Source organism: Staurois parvus, unplaced genomic scaffold, assembly GCF_062004578.1.
Source record: "Staurois parvus isolate SC_StPar_1 unplaced genomic scaffold, SC_StPar_1.0 ptg000574l, whole genome shotgun sequence".
NCBI classification, from domain to species: domain Eukaryota; kingdom Metazoa; phylum Chordata; class Amphibia; order Anura; family Ranidae; genus Staurois; species Staurois parvus.
Genome location: NW_028318370.1, coordinates 3,837,013 through 3,863,324, shown reverse-complemented (window position 1 = coordinate 3,863,324; position 26,312 = coordinate 3,837,013). Strand labels below are relative to the sequence as shown.

At 41.3% G+C, this 26,312-nt stretch overlaps 1 protein-coding gene across 1 annotated transcript in view; it reads right to left on the bottom strand.

Annotated features, from left to right (window-relative positions):
* LOC149450465 (cell surface glycoprotein CD200 receptor 1-A-like) overlaps positions 1-26,312 on the bottom strand; it is a 69,819-nt gene that overhangs the window by 42,409 nt on the left and 1,098 nt on the right. The window lies entirely within an intron of this gene.

Here is a 26,312-nt window from a genome sequence, read left to right as displayed (position 1 = left end):
GGTGTCAGTGATTTCCTGCTAGGAATGATTACACCTACAGGTCGTGGTACATTAGCATGACCAGTATATTATAGAATGTTTTAAAATAAAAGAAAATGGTATGAATAGAGTATTTGACACCCAGAGCAGAATAGTTCCCAATATTTCCCTGCCCTATACGGAAATAATAATTAAAGCTGAAGGTATGGCAGTTTTGACATAGCTACATTGGTCTAGCTTGGACAAATGTACTGGAAGTATGTATGTGCTACACCTGTGGATCCCCGTAGAAGCTGGAAATCAGTGTAGTGGGCTCCATTACTACACTGAGTGCCACTGACTTCCGAGTTCTGTGCCAAACAGTAAAAATGCTATACCTGAAATTTGGCTTTAATGAAACAAATAATAATGGCTAGAGATGAAACACAAACTATTGTGTGTTGCAGTGTCCCCTCAGATCTCATTCACATGGGCATACCTAACCACTTGAGCTCCTGAGGATTTACCCCCCTTAATGACCAGGCCTTTTTTTGCTGTTTGGCGCTGCACTAATTCAAATGATAATTGCGCGGTGATGCAATGCTGTACCCAATCCTTTTTTTCACACAAATAGAGCTTTCTTTTGGTGGTATTTGATCACCTGTGCGCTTTTTATTTTTTGCGCTATAAACAAAAAAACACGAAAATTTTGAAAAAAAACAATATTTTCTACTTTCAGCTATAAAAAATATATCGTAAACTCAAAGTTAGTCATAAATTTAAGCCAAAATGTATTCTGCTCCATGTTTTTGGTAAAAAAAAATCCCAATAAGTGTATATTGATTATTTTGTGTGAAAGTTATAGCATCTACAAACTATGGTGTAGATACTGTAATTTATGCCTTTTTTTACTATACAGCGCTGCACTAATTCAAATGATAATTGTGCGGTCATGCAATGCTGTACCCAAACGAAATTTACATCCTCGATCGATCAAGGGGTTAATTGGGATTACTGGTGTACTGGCGGGCAAACTGGCGCTATCTGGGAGGGGCGCTAACACTATTGGAAGTCGCCAGCGACACTGATACAGTGATCAGTAAAAATTGGTTCACTGATCAGTGACACTGGTGACAGGGCAGTGAAGGGGTTAACTGGGGGGGGCGATCAAGGGGTTAAACAGGATTACTGGTGTACTGGTGGGCAATCTGGCGCTATCTGGAAGGGGCGCTAACATCGGAAGTCGCGAGCGATACTGATACAGTGATCAGTAAAAATCGATTCACTGATCAATGACACTGGTGACAGGGCAGTGAAGGGGTTAACTGGGGGGAGGGGCGATCAGGGGGTTAAATGTGACCTAGGTGTGTTCTAACTGTAAATGTGTAGTGTTTTACTCACGTTTACTGTGTCTTCTTCTCTGTCTGGAACGGAATGTGTCCAGGCAGAGAAGAATGACATCATATCCTGTCCTGTGCAACTGTCAACACAGGACAGGATAGGACAGGGACCGATCATCTGATTTCAGCCAGACATCACTGGCTAAAATCGAATAATTGATCCCTCCAGGATCAAATGGTGTCACCCGCGGGTCGGCGGGAGCGCGCACGCGCGCCCCCTCCCCCTGCCGGCAAAAACAGTGGGAGCGCGGAGCCCGTTTTAAAACGTGCTTTTGCGCCCCAGTGTGCCGCCCTGCACACGTATATATGCAGTGGCAGGGCGGCAAGTGGTTAAGTGTAAACCCACGTGAGGGCTGCATGGGATGCAAAAGTTTCCCTTTCATTCATGTGCCAGCAGACCCACTGCCACACGGCCCTCAAATCAGGGCCGGATTTAGGGGGGTGCTGGGGTGGGCTGTGCACCCCTAGATTTTACTGATCTATGAGCCAGTCTGATACAGACAGTTAAAGAAAGGACGCACACTGCTGGGAATACCTGATGTAAGGGGGCACTCTGATGGAGAAAACTGATCAAATGTAAGAGGCGCTCTTATGCGGACAGTTGATGCAAGGGGGAACTCCAATAGGGACACTGATGTAAGGGGGTGCTCTCATGGAGACCCTGATGTCAGAGGGCGCTCTGATTTGCAGACATGATGTAAGAGGGAAATCTTATCAGAACATCTGATGTAAGGGGGTACACTGATGGGTACTTTGATGTAATGGGGTACATTGATGGAGACCCTGATGTAAGAGGGCGCTCTGATTGGCAGACATGATGTAAGGGGGTAATCTTATCAGGACATCTGATGGGGACTTTGATGTAATGGGGTACATTGATGGGGAACTTGATGTAAGGGGGCACTCTGATGGGGATAATTGATCAAATGTAAGGGGGCACTCTGATGGGGACAATTGATGCAAGGAGGAACTCTGATAGGGACACTGATGTAAGGGGATGCTCTGATGGGGACCATGTTATAAAGGGGAGCTCTGATTGGGAGACATGATGGAAGGGGGCACGCTTATCAGGACATCTGATGTAACGGGGTACCCTAATGGGGACCTTGACGTAAGGGGGCACTCTGATGTAAAGTTGTACTCTGATGAGGGCTCCTGATGTAAATGTGGACATTTGATATAAGGGGGCACAGGCTCTGCTTAATCACCCTAATTTAATGACAGACTAATACATACTAGTGTTTCCCAGGTTGTGACACTGGGGGGTTGATTTACTAAAGCACCTTATCTGAAAATGGTTGCAGTTCCTTGCATGACCGACTACTTTTAGATGGAGAAGAGATTTACTAAAGCACTCAGTCAACAAATATAAACGGCCACCCAACCCTGCACTGCCACCTTCCGGCCGTTTATATACAATGGCCAGACGGGAGGTGGTTAAAAGGAATACAAATGTTGCGCTGTTACTAAATTTGATGTGTGTTGGTTATATGTATCCCACTACAAAGGGTCATAATGGTATTCCAAAAAATGTGATATGTGTCCCAACATCATAAATACACATAGTCTGTGTATTGAGCACATTCATGAAGAAACAGATTGAATAGGCGTGTCCTTCATTGGGCGTGCTAACAATACAACCGATGTTACATAAAGGACTGCAGTAGTCGGGTTTACTTGGCCTGAGAGGATTAATATTATTATACAGGATTTATATAGCGCCAACAGTTTGCTCAGTGTTCTGTCTTGGCATCGGTTGTACTTGTGGCGAGATTCGTTTAGACCCAGTCTGTCAGAATGTGTGCAGCAAGTTGAATGATCGCCTTAACAGATAGTTTACTCAATGAATAACAACTTCAGAGGTATTTTCCAATGCTTCTTTATGCTTCAAGGTAACAAAGGTATGAACATAAAGGTGTTTTCATAGGTAAATTTCCAGTGCTGTCACATAGCCTCCTCACTCTACAGCATCTTGATAACCACTAAACTAAAATGGTGTTACAACAGGAAATGAAGGTGGAAGCAACCAACTAGTCAGAAACAGCAGGGGTGTGTGGATGATACCAAATAACATTATAACATAACATGTAAATAACAACTGCTAAACAGTAAAGCTGCGTGGCAGCACACTCCCCGTCTGGTATCGAGAGATACCACTACACAATTATTTTCTTCCTTATAAAATACTATTAACATTGCATACAGTAAAATACTATCTAACCTTCTCAAATCTGCAAGTTAGCTATATTAGAGGTCTTAAGTGACTCCCTCACATAACACTGAATCAGAATTACTAGAAGCAGGCATAATTAGGACAATCTCAGTGACTGGTCTGAGGAAGGTTTTTGAGTCTCCGTCCTTAACGATCCTGACTTCCACACTTCGGACTCTTCCATCATCACTGGCAATTGCTTTTGTAATAAGTCCAACTGGCCACTGGATCCGATTAGTTTGCTGGTCTTTTAGCAGGACCAGGTCCCCTTCCTTTAAGTTGGGCTTCTGGGTTTGCCACTTTTTACGTCCTTGGAGAAGAGTGAGGTATTCCTTCCTCCATCTGTCCCAGAAACGATCTGCAAGGTATTGTGCGTATCTCCACTGACGTTTATATACGTCCTTTTCATCGAAAATACCTTTTGGCGCTGGAATCTGTCCAATCTTCTGGCTCAATAATGTAGCTGGAGTTAAGATAGTCGGAAATTCTGGGTCTGTAGATACGGCAGTCAATGGTCTTGAGTTGATTACTGCTGCAACCTCAGCAAGGAATGTGGTGAGCACCTCATGAGTAAGGCGTGAAGAACTCACGTCAAGCAACATTGAGTCCAGTATGCGCCTTGCCATCCCAATCATGCGTTCCCATGCTCCGCCCATGTGCGAAGAGTGTGGTGGGTTGAATTTCCATACGCAGCCTTGATCACTCAAATAATTTCCAACTTGTTGTTAGTCTATCTGTAACTCTCTGCAAGCACCAATGAAATTAGTTCCACAATCTGATCTCAACAACTTCACAGGACCTCTTAGAGCAATAAATCTCCTTAGAGCGTTGATAAAACTTGAAGTGTCCATTGACTCAATCACTTCGATATGTACAGCTCTTACACTTAAGCAAGTGAACATTACAGCCCATCTTTTGCTGTTGACTTCACCACCACGAGTTCTTCTAGCCGTTACTATCCATGGTCCAAACACATCAATCCCAACATATGCAAAGGGTGCATCTTCACTCAGTCTGTCTGCAGGTAGGTCAGCCATCTGTTGACACTGCTGTCTACCTCTTAACTTCTGACATTTGACACAGTTATAAATAATCGTGGCTATTTGTCTTTTCACTCCAATTATCCAGAACCCTGCAACTCTGATGGCACCTTCGGTATAGTGTCTTCCTTGATGTCTGACTCTCTCATGGTAATGCCGGATAATCAAGGTTGCCAAATGGTGGTTTCTTGGTACTATCAAAGGGTTCTGTTCCCTTCTTAGCAGGCTTGACTTATTCAGTCGTCCCCCAACTCTAAGCATACCTTCATTGTCGATTATTGGGTTCAGTTTGAATAGTGGGCTACCCTTTGAGACTGGTCTATTGCCTCTCAAACACTTAATCTCTTCTGCAAAGACTTCTTCTTGCACACGACGTATGATGAATAACTCTGCCTTCTCATACTCTAACGGATTGGGTGACTCCTTGCAGGTGTGCCATCCATGACAAGATGATGTCTGGTTGGACTTGCGGAAAATCTGTGCAATATGACTCAGTCTTGCTATAGTCTTCACCAATCTTTTCCAAGAAGAGAAACGTTCAAAACGTCTTACCTCCAAGTTTCTTCTTGAGCAGATGTTAGAACTCAATGTTATAACTTCAGGGCGGATTTCTTGATCAGTGTCTGGATCCACCAGGTAGAAATCGATATCTTCTTCTGAGTTTGTAGAAGACTGGTCTGTTAAAAACTTGGGTCCTGTAAACCAAATGGTTTGCGTGAGGACGACTGCTGGCACTGACCTCATGGCACTGTCAGCAGGATTCAAACCAGTCGGGACATAGTTCCATTGTTCAGGTCTACTGATTTTCCTTATTCGTTCTACCCTGTTAGCCACATATACATAGAACCTTCTTACACTGTTGCATATGTAGCCAAGTACGACCTTGCTGTCAGTGTAGTACTTAACCTGATCAATTTCAGTGTCCATTTCGTTTTGCAGGAATTCTGCAACTTCAACAGCTAGGGTTGCTCCACACAATTCTAATCTTGGAATAGTGTGAGCCGGTTTTGGAGCTAACTTGGCTCTTCCTAGAAGAAACATGGGATCTCCCGGAGGGATCTATGATCTTGAGATAAGCCACAGCCGCTATAGCCTCAGTGGACGCATCACAAAAGATATGAATCTCTTTCCTCTGACTTCTTGAAGTTGAAGTAGGTGAATAGCAGCGTTGGATATTAAGTTCTTCCAGTACTTTCAAGGAGTCTCTCCATTTTTCCCATTTAGGTAGTAGGTCTGCTGGCAGAGGGGCATCCCAATCTGTCACTCTCTCAGTAAGCTGACGAAGTATGGATCTCCCTTGGATGGTAACTGGAGTCACGAAGCCTAGGGGATCGTAAAGGCTATTGACAGTTGACAGGATTCCTCGTCTGGTGAATGGCTTCTTGGTGTCAGAGACCTGAAAGGTGAATGCATCTGAAGTTACATTCCAGAGAAGACCGAGACTCCTTTGCGTGGGTAGGGCATCTACTCCCAAATCCAAATCCTTCAAATCTTTAGCATGATCTTCTGGATTAAAAGCCTTCATTACTTCACTGCTATTAGATGCGATCTTATGAAGCCTTAAGTTAGCAGTCAACAGTAGCTGTTGAGTTCCTTTTATCAGATTGATGGCTTCTTCAGGTGTTGGGAAGGATTTCAGACCATCATCTACATAGAAATCTCTCTCAATGAATTGCCTGGTGGCAAATCCAAATTCCTTTTCACCTTCCTGTGCTGTTCTTCTCAGTCCATAAATTGCCACGGCAGGAGATGGACTATTGCCAAAGACATGGACTCTCATGCGATAATCTATCACCTGATCATTAATGTCATTGTTGCGGTGCCACAAGAATCTGAGATAATTTCTGTGGTCTTCTTTGACTACGAAACAGTGGAACATCTGTTGGATGTCAGCTGTCACGGCAATGGGTTCCTTCCTGAACCGTATCAACACTCCTACAAGGTTGTTTGTTAGATTTGGACCTGTTAGAAGAACGTTGTTTAAAGAAGTTCCCTTGAACTGAGCGCTTGAGTCGAAGACGATTCTGATTTGCTCCGGTTTACGAGGATGGTAGACTCCAAAGGATGGAAGGTACCAGCATTCTTCGCCTTCTACAAGGTCTGGTGCTGGCTCGGCATGATGGCTATCTAGAATCTTCTGCATGAATGCTAGAAAGTGATCTTGCATCTCAGGTTTGTTGCGTAGAGTTCTCTTAAGTGCAGCAAATCTGGCTAAAGCTTGTTCTCGATTGTTAGGGAGAGTAAGCCTTGGTACACGAAAGGGTAATGGAGCTACCCAACTGTTGGAGTTGTCCTTGAAGAACTCTTCATTCATAATCTTGATGAACTCCTTGTCTTCGACCGAAGGAGCAATCTTGTTGTCATCACAAGTAGTCTGGTACACTGCATCACCAAGATCCTTGTGAGAAGTGAGCTTGCAAGTAATGCCTTGGAGTGCTTGATATGGAACTTCAGGATTGAAATCAAGTCTTTCCTTCACATAATAGTGCAATGGACATTTCATCGATCGATAGGTGTATGATCCCTCCACATTAGTTTTGTAAGAAGCTACATCCAAGAGCTTGTGAGATCGATCTAAACAAACTTCTCCTATTATCACCCATCCAAGATCAAGTTTCTGGGCATAAGGAGCATCATCTGGACCGTTACATAACTCTCTTATTTTATGAACTCTAGGAATGTCTCTCCCTAGAAGAATCAAGATCTTCGCATCCTTGCTAAGTGTAGGAATGCATTTAGCAATGTGGCTCAAATGAGGGTGATGACGTGCAACCTCAGGTGTGGGGATCTCTTCTCTGTTGTTCGGTAATTGATCACATTCGATTAGAGTAGGAAGAGGAAACTCTATGTTCTCATATTCTGATGCTACTATGAAGCCATGGGCTCTTCTTCCAGAAGTATTGACCCTTCCTGCGCATGTCTGCAGGGTATAGGACCAGGCCTCTCCACGAATGTTGAATAAGTCGAAGAATTCTGTACTTGCCAACGAGTGATTGCTCTGATCGTCGAGTATGGCATACATTTTTATGGCATTTTGTGGACATCCTTCAGGAAAAACCCTTACAAGACATATCTTGCTGCAAGACTTGCTATGAAGCCCTTCTCCACACACCTCTGTACATCTTGTGGTTACGGGGTTGGCATGTTGCTCAGTTCTCTCCCCGCCATCATCTGAGGTGGTCTTGGGGTTGCTGCCGGGTGAAGGTTTCCTTTTGAACAGGTCTGCATGGAGTGCGTCCACATGCCTCGCACTGTTGCACAGGGAACATCTGATGGCGATCTTACAGTCTCTAGCAAAATGATCAGAAGATGCACAACACTTGAAACAGATATTATGTTCTTTGAGAAATGTCTTGCGTTCTTCAATAGGCTTGTCCTTAAATGCACGACATTTGGAGAGAGAATGTGGCGCATTATGAATGGGACACTGTTGATCAAGATTGCTTGCCTTGGTATCTTGTAATTTAGTGCCTGTAGACAAGACGTTGGATGTGATAGCGGTCTTCCTCACGGCAATAGGATGCCTTAAGTCCCTGAATTTACTGTTGGTGGCAATACCCTTTGAAGTAGTTGAAGGAAAGATGGTTGTATCTGGATATAGGAAGCTTGGGTCATTCTTGGTTCTTGCGATCTTCCTGACGAACTCTGCAAAATAGGAAAAGGGGGGAAAAGAAACATGGTGTTCATATTTATACCTTGATCCTACGCTAGTCCACTTTCCCTGGAGATGACTAGGCAACTTTGCTACAATAGGATTTACGCCCTGAGCAGTGTCTAAATAGCTGAGAGCTGGCAAACTAGGATCTGACTTAGCAATTTCAAGTTCATGAAGGAGGTCACCTAACTCTCTAAGCCTATGATTGTCCTTAACAGAAATCTTAGGAAAGTCTTTTAGTCTCTGGAATAAGGCAGATTCAATGACTTCAGGGCTCCCATAGTCTTGTTCCAGACGTTCCCAGGCAGCGTTGAGGCCTGCTTCAAAGTTATAAATGTAGACGGATTTAAGTCTCTTTACTTGTTCTGAAGATTGACGCCCCAACCACCTTATTAGTAAGTCAAGTTCTGCTTGAGGTTCAATGTCCAAGTTCTTGGTTACCGCCTTAAATGTAGATCTCCAACTCCTATAGTTCTCTGGGTGATCGTCGAATCTAGACAGTCCAGTAGTAATTAACTCTCGCCGAATCATGTACTTGCTGAACTCTGCAATATCAACCCTTTCAGTTTTTACATCCACAGGTGATACTGATGGTGCACCATCTTGAATCATGGTTGGTATCTGATGATGGCTGATAGGTGGAGAGAAAGGTATTGCAGATGGGTTCAATCCAGGTAAGGGTCTGGTGTCTGAAGATCTCTGTGCGTTTGAGGTTGAAGTTAACTGTATTACAGGAGGTATAGAGTTCACTCTGTAGTCTTCTGTTGTGCCCTTGTAATCTCTGTTCACATATGGTTGTGGTGGCACATGAGCTGGATAGGTTGGTACACTTAATTTTGTGGCACACGGTAGTTGTGGAGTGTCTCTGTTGGAAGGTGCGTCTGGTTGGTCAGCTTGCTTTGATGACATGTTGCCTTCTGATTGACTTGCTGGATGATTATGGGAAGAATCTCCAACTGTAGGTGGAACTGTATCATCGTGGTTCTGGGTTAAGACAAACTGTAGGGTCCTTTCAACAGGGTCTTGACAAGCAGCCAAGCTGGGACAATATGCTCCTTCTTCTTCTAAAAGGGCTTGTTCCAAACGGATAATTCTGCTAAGGCTACTTCCTTTTCTCTATTCTTCTGAAGGATTTCTAGCTGGGCCTCTGATTCTGCTTGTATTCGTTTAGCTTCTGCCTTGAAGGCTGCTTCCTTGCTTTTAGCTTCTGCTTCGAAGGCTGCTACCTTGCATTTAGCTTCTGCTTCGAAGGCTGCTTCCTTGCATTTAGCTTCTGCTTCCTTGCATTTAGCTTCTGCCTTGAAGGCTGCTTCTCTTTCAGAACAGGTGGCTTGAACCTGGGCTACTGCAACCTTTTGGCGAGCTTTGAGTATTTGGTCGCTCAATGTTGACCTTACAGAGCAGGACCGCAATGACTTAGAAGATGATTTATGATATGAGCGGGCAGATCTATTTGATTTTCCTGAGTGTCTGGAAGAAGCAGATATACAGGATGTAGTTTCATGTAGTTGTGCTAATCTACCCTCTATCTGTGTCTTTGCTTCAATATAAGTGATATGTCTCTGCTTGTCAGTAGCAATAAAGTTCTTTAATTCTAATGAAGCTTCCTCTACATTGGAATGTGACAAAAGGGAAGAGTACTTTTCAGAAAGTCTTTTATAATTCTCAAATGCCTTCTTAACCCTTGAGAGGGCAGTGTTCAATTGCTCAGAATTGTTGCTAGTTTCATTACTGGCTGTTATACAACTTAAAGTTTTCTCCCATAATGCAGTCAGGTTACTGTATGTCTCTTCCTTACTTGCATCATAAGCCTCCCTTGCCTTCAAAGATGGATGAGGGGCTCTAACAGGACGGGCAGAATGCAGCATGGTGTCTGTTTTATCTTGATTACATGCAGGTGACTCATCAGTGGGATCTCTGACAGACATAATGACAAGTGCTGTAGTTTTAATGTCTTGTTGGAAATCTGCAGAAGCTCAGTTCTGTAGGTAGTTGCTTTTATTTGCAAGCAGGCTGAGCTGGGGTGCTGAATATTTGTATCAATGAGGCAGCTAGAGCAGCAGCCTGGCTCACACTGGATGCTTCACTCAGTGCACAGACAAGATTACTGTTCTTCATACAGGAGAATGGTTACTCACAGTTCTGAAGCTGCAGAGATGGCTGTGTGATGAATTCTCATGGAGATTTACTTGGAAATTTACTGTTCTGTCTTGGCATCGGTTGTACTTGTGGCGAGATTCGTTTAGACCCAGTCTGTCAGAATGTGTGCAGCAAGTTGAATGATCGCCTTAACAGATAGTTTACTCAATGAATAACAACTTCAGAGGTATTTTCCAATGCTTCTTTATGCTTCAAGGTAACAAAGGTATGAACATAAAGGTGTTTTCATAGGTAAATTTCCAGTGCTGTCACATAGCCTCCTCACTCTACAGCATCTTGATAACCACTAAACTAAAATGGTGTTACAACAGGAAATGAAGGTGGAAGCAACCAACTAGTCAGAAACAGCAGGGGTGTGTGGATGATACCAAATAACATTATAACATAACATGTAAATAACAACTGCTAAACAGTAAAGCTGTGTGGCAGCACACTCAGCGCTTTACAATATAACAGGAGACAATACAGCAAAAATACAGTTCAATACAAGAGGGATAGGAGGCCCTGATCCTGGGAGCTTACAATCTAAAAGGAGAGGAGGCTGGATTATTTGCTGTCAGTCCTTGGTGGCTTTTTTTTTTTGCACAGAGGGATATTGTGCATGATGACATCCCATGTTTGATGTGTGTGTTTGTTGCATTTGTCTCTCAAAAGTGGGTTTTTGTGGGCATGGCTTCAATTTTGTGCATTTTTCAGTCTGACCATGCATTTATGGTTTGTGAGCATCTGCTAACCTTTGTTGTTACTAACAAATGTCAATTCTTCTACAACTCCTAACTTTGATATAGCTTGCTTAATCCTGTAGACCGCAATGCAGCTTCCTGCTTACCATAATCAGGAATGTATGTGTGTGGGAACGGGGGGGCGTTGGTGCTATGTTGTGGTGTTTTGTTTTTTTTTTATACCGTTTTGTTTTTGAGAATCTTGCACTTGGCAGATTGGTGGGGTGGGTAATATTAGCCTCATATTGTTCCCAGCTGTACACTGTATAAGTTAAGTTGTGATCCCTTTTAGACTGTAATGCAGGCCATAGACGGTTCATTTATCGGCCGAATTTCCGTTCGAAAGAATAATATTATTGGGTACATTTATTTACTTGTGTAAAAGGAAACGGTATTTATGGTGCTTTACAATAGGGTTAGAAGGGCCCTGCAGGCCATAGACGGTTCGTTTATCGGCCGAATTTCTCGGACGGAAAAAGGAAACATCGGTCGTTGTGTTGCCACCAATGATTACGAAAATCATCAGTTTTTCGTAAATTTTCCAGCATGACCGATAAAAGAAATGAGGAGGAACCGCGAAAATCGGCCGGTGACATTGCCCCACTAATTAGCTCGCAAGATACCTGTAATGTGATCCACATCCACCAGAGGGAGGGAGCCCTGTATCCAGGCTGAGCACCCATCCAACCTTAAGGGGACCTCTGGACCTAGCAGCTTTACCATATATCTTCCAAGGCAGGATGACCTACCCATAGATGGAAGCTCACCCACTCCGTCTACCATAGAGATTCTGGTGGATATTGATTATATGCGCATTATAGAAGTGGATCATCATAATTACAACCTATGAACTATTTACCCCTTCACTTTTATTCATATATATCTTGGAGAATATTTTAACATTTTTATTTATCTTAGCGCTGCACTTTATTTATTTGGTCACTTTATACGTTTTTCTGCGATTACCTTTAGTGTTTTAGTCACTAACATAGGAGCGCTCACTTTTTATATATTATATTATATTTTAGAATTGTTGAACTATGCTATGCAACATAACTACTTCTGGTCCGACAACAATTTTTATTTACAGATTACAGGAGCTGCTATGGGAGCGAAATTTGCTCCCAGCCTTGCGAATTTGTTCATATCTAGGTGGGAGGAGGATTTGATTTACTCTAGAGAGTGGCCAGAATTGATTTTCTATCGCCGATACATTGACGATATTTTCCTTTTATGGCAAGGCAGCGAATTCTCTTTAATCAATTTTTTTAACACTCTTAATTTTAATGATCTTAACATCAAATTGACATATCAATATGACTATGGGGAAATAAATTTTTTAGATCTTATTTTAATTAATGATGGCACTAGAATTGTTAATAAAACATTTTTTAAGAGCACGGATAGGAATAGCTACATACCCACTGATAGCTGTCACCAGCCATCATGGTTAAAGAATATACCGAATGGGCAATTTTTACATATTCGGAGGAACTGTGACAGCCTGAATGATTTTTATTCACAGGCTGAGATACTAAAGGATAGATTTATAGAGAAAGCCTATGATGTGACATTATTGAACCAAAATATAAAGGAGGTTGCTGAGTTGGAACAGATTGGAGCTATTTTCTTCTAAGAGCAGAGACAAAGCTACACGATTCTGTCCATTTCTTACTAACTTCTCAGTGCATCATAAGGATGTGACTAAAATCCTTAAAAGAAACTGGGCAGTCCTTAAAAATGACCCCATTTTGGGTAATAGCCTAACAGACCAACCAGTAGTTACCTTCCGTAGAGTCCCATTCCTTAGACATCGGATAGCGCCTAATATCATAGATCCACCCACCAACGTTTCTTTCTCTTTTGGAATTAAAGGGTTCTATCCCTGCAATAAATGCATGATATGCAAATATAACGGCATACGCAAAAAAAATGATTAATGAATTCAAATCCAATGTGACAGGGAAATCATATAATGTAGAGTCCCTTATTACTTGCAACAGTACACATGTGGTTTATTTACTAGAGTGTTCGTGTAAGAAGCAATACGTTGGTAGAACGACTAGAAAATTAAGAGGCAGACTGAGGGAGCATGTCTACAATATTAAAAGAGGGTTAAAAAAGCATTTCCTTTCAAATCATTTTAGGTATTGTCACCAAAGAGACCCCACACAGTTGAAATTCATAGGCATAGATCTCATTAGACAACATTGAAGGGGGGGTCATAAACGACAGGCAGTGTCTATGAAATGCAAACCCTGTCACCAAATGAACTGAATATAGACATAGACATTAACTGCTTTATAGACAATAGTTGATTTTCGGTTACATGCATGATTCACATGCATCGTTTTTTATCCTGTTTTGATACGTGAGATGCATTTTGATGGTCTCATGGATTTTTAATTTATCTGGTAATATTACATCTATAAATGCACATAGGTTATTGACCCTTTGATACTATTGTATCGTATGTAGCTATTCCCCATACCACAGAGATAACGCATTTTAACCCCATGTTTTAAAGAGTTGTGGTATATTATTATTAATTTCATTTTAATAAGATATTTTATCAATGCCTTCAGGATAGTTTATTCTTATTTCACATTTTAGAGCAGGCATGTCCAAAGTCCGGCCCGCGGGCCATTTACGGCCCTCCAACAGCCCTCCCTGCTCTGTGTAATGTGGCCCTCCCACGGCCCTCCCTTCTATGGCAGACAGTCTTCTGCTTGAGAGCAGAGGGCAGTGCGCATGCCTGACTGCGGCGCGTTCTCCCTGGTCTGTGTAAATGCGGCTGTCGCACGGCCCTCCCTTCTGTGGCAGACAGTCTTCTGCTTGAGAGCAGTGCGCATGCGTGACTGCGCCGCGCTGGGAGCGACAGAGAGCGGTGACATCAGGGCCGGGCTTCCAGCGTGAAGTGTGTTTCTCTTCCCCTCCCGGCTGCCGAGCAGAGACTTCAGCTCCAGCTACCTTTTTCACCCTTCACATTAGTGCAGGTAAGTTTTTTTTTAATTTATTTTCAATACATTGTGAAAACTCAGCTGTCAGTTGATCTTAATGTTATGAAATGAAAAGTATGTCGTTTGCAATTAACTTGGCATAAAATAATTTATTTGCATTTAATTGTAATGGTTCAAAGAATGTTCGGAAAAATGTTCGGCCCTCCACCATGTTCACTTCATCCAATCTGGCCCTCTTTGAAAAAAGTTTGGACACCCCTGTTTTAGAGTAATATTCTTAGTGTTTATCAATTTTTTTGGATCTATATGTATATGTAATTTTAATATTCCTATATTTATTTGGTACTATTATATAAGAATTTGTGTTTTTAATTTTAATTTATATAGCCACAATTTGTAACGGCTGACCACCCAATATTGCAGGGACCTATACATTTTTTCAATTTTGTTTATATTAAAGACTCTTTTTTATTGTGATTTTAGGCCATAGATTATATTATATATAATCTTCTCTCATATCTTTTTACTTGTGATAATTATTAAGAAGGACACAGTTATCTTAAATTAAAAATTTTTAAGAATGTTTTATGCATTGCTGTCATTTGTAGTCCACTAGGACCATAACAAATGGACAATTACGTCTATCCGTTTTGTCAATTTTTCCAAGATTTTATAAAAAACATCCTGAGTTCTGAAGAAATGTATTTTATATTTGAATGTTTGAAAATGCTTTGTAATTTGCGTGCCAAGCTCCGCTGACAGTTTTAGTCCCTCAGGGCCATGACAAAATGGCGACCGTCAGCTGTGCGGACTTTTGTCACATAAATCCCATTTTTTGTCCTTCTCTATGATCATTTTGATATAGATGATAACCCAAGACCTACTTTCAGTATATTTAAAATTATATTTAGGTAATCTGTTTGTTTGATAATGAGGACTCGTCGACCGCAATATTGATGTGAGATGCTGGTCTGCTTTGTAATGGCGCCCAATCGCACACGCTCTCAAGGCTAAAATGGCGCCCGTTCAGGCATGCGTACAGGGCTATATAAGGCTTAAGACATCAGCAGAAGGCAGATCCCTTTAACAACGTGCATGTGCACGAAACGCCTCAGCGATGAGCCTTGCCGTGTTGACGTCACGCCGCAGAGGCCACATGGAAGGCCGGCAGCCATCTTTGTCCCTGTAAGTTTGTGCTGACAGCTGTCTGTGGCTTCATCCTTTTCATACCAATAAATACTACACAATCAGCACTTTATTGTTTTGTGGATTGTGTTTAACGAGCCTTTTAAGGTGGAAACATCCTGTTTTGAGCTATTTTATCCAGTAGTGAAGAAGTATTGAGGATCTGTTCCTGTATACTGAGAGAGTCCTGTGAGTGAGGTCTGGAGTTATGCCTTGTATGCGGTCTGTGTGCCAGATGATTCCTGTTCCTTACCTGAACCCAGGTGACCACAGAGGATAATTTATACACATGCGCAATAATATTGCGCTTCTGGTGAGTGCCATCCCACTACTGATCCTTATCACGGAAGTCACGTGCACGGATTTCACGGAAAAATTAGACTGTTATATGTTTTTTCTATATTTTATTTATATGTCAATAATTTCAGTAATTATGCACTGAAGTCACAATGGTTTTATAAGTCGCTATTTATTACTTCAGTTCATGACGGTACACTTGATTTATATTGTGATCACTTTAGCGCAATTTAGCGTTCACACTTGATCCATCAGTCACTTTATGAATTTTCTGCGCTGCATTATTTATTTATCAAGCAATTAATTTACACGTATTGGGATTTTTTTTTTAGTAAAAACATGTAGCAGATTACATTTTGGCCTAAATTTATACTGAAATTTGATTTTTAAATTTTTTTACTGGACATGTTTAATAACAAAAAGTAAAAAATTTTGTTTTTTTTTTCTCAAAATTGTCCGCTTTTTTTTTATAGCGCAAAAAATAAAAGATGAACAGGTGATCAAATACCACCAAAAGAAAGCTTAATTCGTGGGAAAAAAAGGATGTAAATTTCATTTGGGAGCAGCGTTGCATGACCGCACAACTGTCAGTTAAAGTGACGCAGCGTCATAACGCAATAAATGGCCTGGTCAGGAAGGGGAAGTGGTTAACATTCATACAAATCTACAAAATAAACAGTATATTATGCACATATGCAAAGTGTTAAATACCACCCCCCCCCCCAAAAAAAAAAAACACCAAAAAACCTTAAACACCTTTTCCAGGGAAAATTGAATTCAGCTGGTGGATAGGTAGAGTATTTAACTAACCTGGGCCTTTGTTTTTTTTAATTCACTAGTTGCAATCTGAGGAACTAAAGTCAAATAGTTTTCATAAAAAATATATTGCACATAAAAGAAAATCTATTTGCATAGGTGGGAGCCATGATCGTGCATAAAAATTAGTTATCGCACACAAATGGTCTCAGGATCAGCTCCCAGACAGGAATTGCATCATCACATTTGCGGAAGGACATTCGCATGCTCCAGAGACATAAGAACAAAAGTCCAGTTCCTTGGCTAAACACAGCAGCTGGAGGCAAGTGACACCAAACTCAAAAACACTGAACGGAGGTCTCAATTGCGCATATTTATTCACGCCACCGACCATGTCTGCAGAGGAGGAGGCACCGTGCTGCTGGCTATGTTTGCCAGAGCCTTCTGCAAAGCAGGGAGGAGGGATGCCCATGGCATGGCTTTTTTGAACCATGTGCAAACTTGCAGGATGTCCATTGCAGGTTTTCACTTAGGGCAAGAAGAAATTATACACCTCTATGAGCTCATCCCTACCCTCAAGGAGCTCACATTCATACTAGTGCCAATTAACCTATCAACATGTCATTGGAAACCCACACAGGAACAGAGAGAACATGCAAACTCTGAGAACATGGTACCATGGGTGGGATTTGAACCAATGACCACTGTGTTGCTAGGCAGAAGTTCTAACCACTAAGCCACTATGCTGCCGATAGCATTTTTTAGAATATATAGCAGTACCATGATTCAAAAAGTCACATATATAATCATAAGTAGATATTATAAGAAAATAAGAAAATTATTTGTGATATGACAGTTATGATATAACCGTCATGGATTTTAAGGGGAACCCCTTAACCCAAAAAAAAGTGTGGCTCCCCCCCAAAATCACTAACACACCCTTATCAGAGCATACAGTCCTGCAGGCAAGAAAAGGGGGGTAGATGAGCAAGCCCCGTAACCCCTCCACATACACACTTTTTACTTGTAATGTCAGCTCTTTTTTCTAAATTATGTGAAACTTTTTAAAATGTACCAGATTGCAAAAAGCACATATATGAACATGCATTTTTATTAGTTCAAGTACTAATATAGCGCCGTCAATATACACAGAGCTTTACATATATATTGTACATTCACATCAGGCCCTGCCTTCAAGGAGCGTACAATCTAAGGTCCCTAACTCACATTTATATACTAGAGACATTTTAGACAGGAGCCAAAACAAATACAGGCGTACCTCGGTTTACAAACGCCTTGATTAACGTAATTTTAGGTTTACGAATGAAAATCCATTGAAAATAATGCCTCAATTTACAATTTTTTTTCACAATATGAACGGAATAATTGGTTTTCAGTGCATTTACAATTTTTTTTTAATCATGTCCCTGTACAGTACTATGCCTTTAAAGTGCACTTCATAAAGAGTTTTAAACAGAAAAGTTTCTTTTTACTTTTTTCTGACCTCTGGAACGGATTAATTAGTTTTCAATTCATTTACGAATTAATTTGTAATCATGTTCCTGCACAGTATTTATGCCTTTAAAGTGCACTTTATAAAGAGATAAGACTTTTTTTTTACTTTCTTCTGACCTCCGGAACGGATTAATTGGTTTTCAATGCATTTAGTATTTTTTTTTAATCATGTCCCTGTACAGTACTATGCCTTTATCCACTTGCCTACCGGGCACTTTCACCCCCTTCCTGTTCAGGCCAATTTACAGCTTTCAGCGCTGCCGCACTTTGAATGACAATTGCGCGGTCATGCAACACTGTACCCATTTGAAATTTTTATAATTTTTTTGGAGATGGACAGATCTTTTTTTGGTATTTAATCACCTCTGTGTTTTTTTTTTTTTGATAAACAACTGAAAATTTGGAAAAAAAAAACGTTTTTCAATGCATTTACGAATTAATTTTTAATCATGTCCCTGTACAGTATTTAAGATTTTTTTTAATTTTGATCAGATAAAAGGCTTTTTTTTTTCTGACCTCCAGAACGGATGAATTGGTTTTTAATGCATTCCTATGGGAAACCACGTTTTGGTTTACAAATTTCTCGCAATACAGAAAAGTCCCGCATAACGCATTAAATTCGTAAACCAAGGTACCAGCATATCTATGAAGCATGAGAGGAAACCCATACAGGCAGAACATGCAAACTCCATGCGTTTAGTGCTGTGGTTGAGATTCAAAGCGGCACCCCTAGCACTGCTAGGCTGAAGTGCTAACTACTAAGCCACAATGCTGACCATAGCAGTGTCTAGAATTTATAGTAGTACCATGATTCAAGAATTAAGAGATATTATTATAAGTAGATATAAGAAAATTTGAATTACACATTAAAAATTATTAGTCATATAACAAGATATAACTGTAATTATTTATTATTAGTTATTTATTTCAGTTACTTATATGGCGCGTTCATTTACGCAGCGCTTTACGTATATATATATATATATATATATACAGTTGCAAGAAAAAGTATGTGAACCCCTTGGGATTACGTGGAGTTTTACATGAATTGGGCATAAAATGTGCTCTGAACGTCATCTAAGTCACAACAATAGAAGAACACAGTCTGCTGAACATAATACTACACAAACATTAGATGTTGCCATGGTTTAATTGCACATAACATGTAAACATTCACAGTGTAGGGAGGAAAAAGTAAGTGAACCTTTGGACTTAATAACTGCTTGACCCTCCTTTGGCAGCAATAACCTCAACCAAACGTTTCCTGTAGTTGCAGATCAGACCTGCACCACGATCTGGAGTCATTTTGGACCACTCCTCTTCACAAAACTGTTTCAGTGTAGCAATATTCTTGGGATGTCTGGTGTGAATCGCTCTCTTAAGGTCATGCCACAGCATTTCAATAGGGTTGAGGTCAGGACTCTGACTGGGCCACTCCAGAAGGCGTATTCTGTGCTGTTGCAGCCATTGTTTTGTTGAATTACTTGTATGCTTTGGGTCATTGTCCTGCTGCATCACCCATCCTCTGCGGAGCTTCAGTTGGCGGACAGATGGTCGTACGTTTTCCTGCAAAATGTCTTTATAAACTCTGGAATTCATTTTCCCATCAATGACAACAATCCGTCCAGGCCCTGAGGCAGCAAAGCAGCCCCAAACCATGATGCTCCCTCCGCCATTTTTTACAGTGGGGATGAGGTTTTGATGTTGGTGTGCTGGGCCTTTTTTTCTGCACACATAGTGTTGTGTGTTCTTCCCAAACAACTCAATCTTGGTTTCATCTGTCCACAGTATATTTTGCCAGTAGTGCTGTGGAACATCCAGTTGCTCTTTTGCAAACTTCAAACGTGCTGCAATGTTCTTTTTGGACAGCAATGGCTTCCTCCGTGGTGTCCTCCCATGAACTCCATTCTTGTTTAATGTTTTCCTTATTGTAGATGTGTCAACAAAAATGTTAGCATGTGCCAGAGATTTCTGTAGCTCTTTAGCTGACACTCTGGGATTCTTCTTTACCTCATGCAGCATTCTGCGTTGTGCTCTTGCAGTCATTTTTACAGGATGACCACGCCTAGGGAGAGTAGCAACAGTGCTAAACTTTCTCCATTTGTAGACAGTCTGTCTTACCGTGGACACATGAACATCAAGGCTTTTGGAGATACTTTTGTAACCCTTTCCAGCTTCATGCAAGTCAACAATTCTTGATCGTAGGTCTTCTGAGAGCTCTTTTCTGCGAGGCATGGTTCACATCAGACAGTGCTTCTTGAAACCAGTAAACCCAAAACAGGTGTGTGTTTTTTAAGGGCAGGACAGCTGTCAGCAACACATCCAATATCATCACACTGATTGGAGTCAAGGTTGGCTCACTCCTGGCTCCAATTATCTCTGGGAGAAGTCATTAAGTTAGGGCCTCACATACTTTTTCCTCCCTGCACTGTGAATGTTTACATGTTATGTGCAATTAAACCATGGCAACATCTAATGTTTGTGTAGTATTATGTTCAGCAGACTGTGTTCTTTTATTGTTGTGAATTAGATGACGTTCAAAGCACATTTTATGCCCAATTCATGCAAAACTCCACGTAATCCCAAGGGGTTCACATACTTTTTCTTGCAACTGTATATTGTACATTCACATCAGTTCATAACCCTCAAGGGGTGTACAATCTAAGGTCCCTAACTTACATTCATACATACACATACTAGACAGGAGCCTATTAACCTACCAGCATGTCTTTGGAGTATTATAGTAAAATTATATTTTAAAAAATTATAGTAATTATAGTAAAATTTAAATTATATAAATGGCTGGTCCTTCTCCATCGTGAGCATGATTCATGGCTCCCTGTTAGATTGTAAATTGTACCAAGTTTACATGTTGTATCCTGTGCTGTATATTATTACCAATGTGTACAAGCAGTATATACTATACCTACCCTATTATAATACGCAATGAAATATGATGGTTGTATGAAATAACAACGATAAATGATTTAACAAGAGAATGCAATCACACATTTGCCCAAGTGGGCAATGGCCTTGTTCAGTACAGAAGAGCAAATTTTTTAACCCTTTCACTGTCAAAGCCATTTATGTGTTTTTTTTGAACAGGTTAAAAAATAATTTTAGATTAGGTAGAACCCCTAAACATGTTATATTTTCCTGAAACAGAGACCCTGGAGAATAAAACTGTGGTTGTTCAAATTCTTTAAGCCATGCCCTATTTGCACAATGTTATTTTAAGTGCAAAATAAAACTTTAGGGAACACAAATGTAATATATTATCCTCTTTTTTTTGGTAAATAAATACAGTCAGGTCCATAAATATTGGGACATCGACACAATTCTAACATTTTTGGCTCTATACACCACCACCATGGATTTGAAATGAAACAAACAATATGCGCTTTAACTGCAGACTGTCAGCTTTAATTTGAAGGTATTTACATCCAAATCAGGTGAACGGTGTAGGAATTACAACAGTTTGCATATGTGCCTCCCACTTGTCCCAATATTTATGGATTTATGGACCTGACTGTACATGCCAAATATGTTGAGCTTTAAATTTGCACTCGCCCGCAAAATGATGACAAATTTTCGTACCCTATATTTTCCATTGGTGATGATTTGAAAAGTCCCTGCAGGGCCGGTGTTGCCACCTCATCTCTTTAACACCAAACACATATTATGGGACTGTAGGCAGTATGCTTTTTCCCTTCAACCAATAAAAGACATACAACTTTTACTTTGGGTAATAACTTGGCCACGGCTGTTTTATTATTGGTATATATGTATATATTTTTAATAACTCTTTATTTGTACATATTAACCATATCCCCCCCCCCCCTTCCTGACCAGGCCACTTTTTTCATTACAGCGCTGCGTTACTTTAACTGACAATTGCACGGTCATGCAACGCTGCACCCAAATGAATTTTTTCAGCTATTTTTTCCCACGAATTGAGCTTTCATGCAATGGTATTTGTTCGCCTGTATGTTTTTTATTTTTTGCACTATGAAAAAAAAGGCCGACAATTTTGAGAAAAAACTATATTTTTGACTTTTTGCTATTAAAAATGTCCAGTAAAAAAATAAAAAAAAACAAATTTCATCATAAATTTAGGCCAAAATGTATTCTGCTACATGTCTTTGCGAAAACAAAAGCCCAATACATGTAAATGAATTGGTTTACATGAAAGTTATAGCATTACAAATGGTGGTATATGTCTATCTATCCATTCAGTCGTATCCGACCCTTGGCGATTGCACGGACTGTCACTTGCAAGTGACTTCTTCCATGAATTCTCTTAGCAATTATTTTACAGGGTAGGTTGCCAGGTCTTCCCCCAAATCCTACCATGCAGGAGATCCTGCATGGCCAGGGATGAAACTAGGACAATTTAGACAGGAGCCAATTAACCTACCAGCATGTCTTTGGCGTGTGGAAGGAAACCCACACAAACACAGGGAGAACATGCAAACTCCATGCAGGAGTCACCGTGGTTGGGAATTGAACCCATGACCCAATTACTGCAAGGCAGAACCACTAAGCCACTGTGCTGTCCAGTGGTATATATACTGAACTTTTTATTTACTAGTAATGGCAGCAATCAGCGACTTATAGCGGGACTGTGGTGAGCATTCTGACACTGGGAGGAATTGACTTGGTGTCACTGACATCCCCAGTGACACCAATACAGTGATCAGTGCTAAAAAAAAGCACTGACACTGTACTAATGGCACTGGGCAGGAAGGGGTTAACATGAGGGACGATCAAAGGGTTAACTGTGTGATGGGAGTGTTTTACTGGGGGGCCGTGTCTGTGTGCTTCACTGTAAGCACACTGCTCTGGGTGGTTGTGCTGTGCACAGCCATCCAGAGCAGTGTGCCTGAGCCTATAGGGAGGACTGTTAGTAAACAAAGCAGCCCTCCTCCCCGTCAGAGATCCTCGGTAATCAGTGGGTGCCGGCGGGTAATCACCGGGTGGGACCCGGTGATTGACAGCCCTGGCCGCGAATGGCGGTGTGGGTAGGGCACGCAAGCCCCCTACCTGAAAATACAAAATCACATGTATATATGTGATTTTGTGCACCCCTGCCAGTATATCTGCTATAGGGTGGTCAGGATGTGCTTAAAGCAATATGAATATTTAAAAAAAAATTTCTTAAAGTATCACTACACAACCACAGCTTAATCACTACGACTAAAGCTGTATGTATTAAAACAACTTATTAACCATACCTAAATATTGATCCAATCTCACTATAACTCAATAGACGCACTGACTCGTCTTCCTTTAAATAAAGGTGACCTCACCAATAATAATTGGTCGTTACAAAAAAAGGGGCGGGTGGGAGGGGAGCACCACAGAGATGCCTCCTAGGTATCTGCTCCCCTATGATTGGAACTCCCCTTTTGATAGCCCTCTCATCTCTCCTAGTCCTCCTTTGATTGGCTTGTTTGCCTTCCAGGTTTTCCCCACAAACCCTAGGTGCAGTGGGGGCTTAAAACTCCCAATTTTCTAGAGACTTCCCCATTTTATTAATAGTGGGGGGCTTGAAATTTTAACTTTTCTTCAACCTCTTACCACAAAGGGGGGACTAAAAACCTGCTGACCTCCTGGAAGTTTCTCCACTTTATATATACATTGGGGAGACTTGAAACTTGCCCCTGTCACAGTCTCATAGGAATAGGGGGGCCGTATATTTAATTCCCCCTTTTTTTCCTAATTATGCAGGATCTGAGGATAATTTATTGCAGATAAGGCACTAAGTGAGTTCAATGACCACCTTAATCAGCCACAGAACCTGTGCAATTCATATGTGTTCGGTTTTAAAGGGATGAGGTGGAAACCCTAGTACTCGGCAGTATGTATCGTGTACTGCAAGCAATGTTTTGATACATAGGCACCCCCAATGGGTGCATTTACATTCATATGTGTGTGTACATATGTGTGCGTACATGGGGGTGTGACAGACTAACAAATTTGGGGGGGATTTGGGTGCTTTGGTATAATGTTATTTCTTACTTTTGTGTTGGATGTTGGAGAGATATACTTCCTAAAAATGTCTTCTATCTCTCAGGGATTTTGTAAATGAGATCTCTGTTCTGAGTTCATGGGTCAGCACATTTGCGGTGTGTCTCCCACCATTTGTGCCAAAATATTTATATTTTATAAATCATGGAGAACGCAACAGGAGTAGCTGTAGTATTAAAAAAAAGGTTGGAGAAATCACCCAAATCTCACAGGTAGGCAGGAAGAGTAGGACAAAAAGTTGTAGAGTTCCTGCTGTTGGAGCAATCACTGTTGGGTGGCCTGAACCATTAAATAGAATGTACAAGACAAGAAGGGATTGATTTACTAGAACCCGAGAGTGCTAAATCTGGTGTAGCTCCCCATAGAAACCAATCAGCTTCCAGATGTGATTGACAAAGCTTAATTGAACAAGCTGAAGTTAGAAGGTGATTGGCCACCATGAACAGCTGCACTAGAGTTTGCGCTCTTCAGTTTTAGTAAATCAATCCCAATGAGTCATTCTGCTGAAGTGAAACTATTAGCACTTAGGAATAACTGTTGATTGACTAAATTAGGGATCTCCAATCTTTATAAACAAAGGTCCAGTATACTGTCCTTCAGACCTTAGGAAAGGGGGAAGGGGAGGTGGGACTTGTGTCTAGTGAAAGAAGAAAATGTCCCGGCATCAGTATCATAAACAATGGCCTCTCATTGGTATAAGATGGGATAATAGCGGCCCATCATTGGTATCAGTGGGAGGAATAGTGCCCCATCATTGGTGTCAGTGGGAGGAATAGTGCCCCATCATTGGTATCAGTGGGAGGAATAGTGCCCCATCATTGGTATCAGTGGGAGGAATAGTGCCCCATCATTGGTATCAGTGGGAGGAATAGTGCCCCATCATTGGTGCCAGTGTACAATCCAAACGCACATGGGTGCTGCAGCGACTGTCGGCTTGAACTGAACAGAATCAGCAAAGGAGAATGTCACCAGCACACTGAGGATCACCAGTATGGGTCCAAAAGTTTTAATGAACGATCACATGTGACACATGCCTGCTGAAGGGGTCTTGCGAGACTCCAAAATGTTGCCTTGCTGTAACTATGTGATCGTTCATTAAAACCTGTGGACCCATATTGGTGATCCTCGGTGTGCTGGTGACATTCTCCCTTCCATCATTGGTGCCAGTCAGAGAATAGTGTCTCATAGTTAATATCAGTTGGAGGAATAGTACCCCATCGTTGGTATCAGTGGGAGGAATAGTGCCCCATCATTGGTATCAGTGGGAGGAATAGTGCCCCATCATTGGTGCCAGTGTACAATCCAAACGCACATCTTCCTGCGTTAAAAATAACTGTGTGTATTAATGGGTGCTGCAGCGACTGTCAGCTTGAACCGAACAGAATCAGCAAGGGAGAATGTCACCAGCACACCGAGGATCACCAGTATGGGTCCAAAAGTTTTAATGAACGATCACATGTGACACATGCCTGCTGAAGGGGTCCTGCGAGACTCCAAAATGTTGCCTTGCTGTAACTATGTGATCTTTCATTAAAACTTTTGGACCCATATTGGTGAACCTAGGTGTGCTGGTGACATTTCTCCTTTCCATCATCGGTGCCAGTCGCGGAATAGTGTCCCATCGTTGGTATCAGTTGGAGGAATAGTACCCCATCTTTGGTGTCAGTGGGAGGAATAGTGCCCCATCATTGTTATAAGAGAGAATAATAGTGTCCCATCGTTGGTACCAATGGGAGGAATAGTGCCCCATCATTGGTGCCAGTCGGGGAATAGTTGGAGGAATAGTACCCCATCTTTGGTGTCAGTGAGAGGAATGGTGCCCCATCATTGGCATAAGAGGGAATAATAGTGGCCCATCATTGGTATCAATGGGAGGAAGAGTGCCCCGTCATTGGTGCCAGTCTGGAAACAGTGTCCCATCATTGGTGTCATTTGGAGGAATAGTGCCCCATCATTGTTGTCAGTAGGAGAAATACTGTCCCACCATTAGTGTGTGTGGGAGGTGTTAGGAATATCAATTTAGGGCCCTCTTCTCCATACAACAAACATACAGTTCAATGTACTTTGGGAACAATGCGACACAAATACCTAGATTTGTGATGCAGAATTCAACTTCTTTATTATTGATCAGGCCTTAAGTAATAAATGATAACACTGCGTATTTCAAGCGGTTTCCATAAAGCACCAATCAGAATACAGTAAAGAGATTTCAGTAAACTACTCTATGGCTAGTCATAACAAAAATGCAACAGAGTAGTAACTTCTGCAATTTCCCAGAAAAAAAGTGTGTGCATAGAAAACAGCATTTCAATCCCAAGGGAACATCTTGTATGTAAAATAAACCAGTTATTAGGCACAAAGCAAAAGTGAGTGAACTATTAACGCTTTCAGAAGGAATAGTGCCCCATCATTGGTGTCAGTG